We start from the raw sequence: 1,137 nt of genomic DNA on the forward strand, positions 1-1,137 counted from the left end.
GGTGGTCTCAAACTCCTGAACTCAAGAAATCCACACACTTGGACCTCCCAGAGTGCTAGAATTACAGGTATGAGCCCCTCCCAACTGCCCAGCCAGGATAAAACTTTAATGACTGAGTGCGCTAGGAAAGATGCATGATCAGAATATTGTGATGGCACAAAATAAAATACTGCTTTAAGTAGTGGCCACTATGGTTTTAGAATTACTCATCAGGACAAGAATAATTACAAAATTCATTTCTAGAAGCTTGTTCAAAGATGCTGACTACTGCCACCAGGTTTTGTCACATAAAGCAGTATTTTTGCTGGCAAATGGACACATTAATGCTTAGCACTGGCTGGCTCGGGGGCTCACACCTGTAACACTAGCATTCTGAAAGGCGGAGACAAGTGGATTGAGCGAGCTCAGGAGCAAGTAGGTTGAGTGCTGTGACATCACAGCTCACAGCAACCTTAAACTTCTTAGCTCAAAGGACTGTGCTAACAAGCCTGAGCAACAGCAAGACTCCATCTCTACTAAAAATAGAACTAGGGCTCAGCTCGGCACCATACCTCAGTGAGTAGAGCACCAGCCACATATACCAAGGCTGGCAGGTTCAAGCCCGGCCCAGGCCTGACAAACAACGACAAGTACAACCAAAAAATACCCGGGTGTTGGGAGGCACCTGTGGCTCAAAAGGGTAGGGCGCCAGCCCCATATGTCAGAGGTGGCGGGTTCAAACCTAGCCATGGCCAAAAAAAAAAAAAAAATACTCGGGTGTTGAGGCTGGTGACTATAGTCCCAACTACTTAGGAGGCTGAGGCAAGAGAATCGCTTAAGCCCAAGAGTTTGAGGTTGCTGCGAGCTATGATGCTACAGCACTCTACCAAGTGCAACATAGTGAGACTCTGTCTCAAAAAATAAATAAATAAAATAAAATAAAAATAGAATTAGCCAGCCATTGTGGTGGGCACCTGTAGTCTCAGCTACTCAGGAAGCTAAGGCAAGTGGATCATTTCTTTTACTTTCTTTTTTGAGACAGAGCCTCAAGCTGTCCCCCTGGGTAGAGTGCTATGACATCACAACTCACAGCAACCTCCAAATCCTGGGCTCAAGCAAGTCTCCTGCCTCTGCCTCCCAAGTAGCTGGGACCACAGG

This window comes from Otolemur garnettii, unplaced genomic scaffold (genome assembly GCF_000181295.1).
Source record: "Otolemur garnettii isolate 467f Iridium unplaced genomic scaffold, OtoGar3 scaffold00175, whole genome shotgun sequence".
Taxonomy (NCBI): domain Eukaryota; kingdom Metazoa; phylum Chordata; class Mammalia; order Primates; family Galagidae; genus Otolemur; species Otolemur garnettii.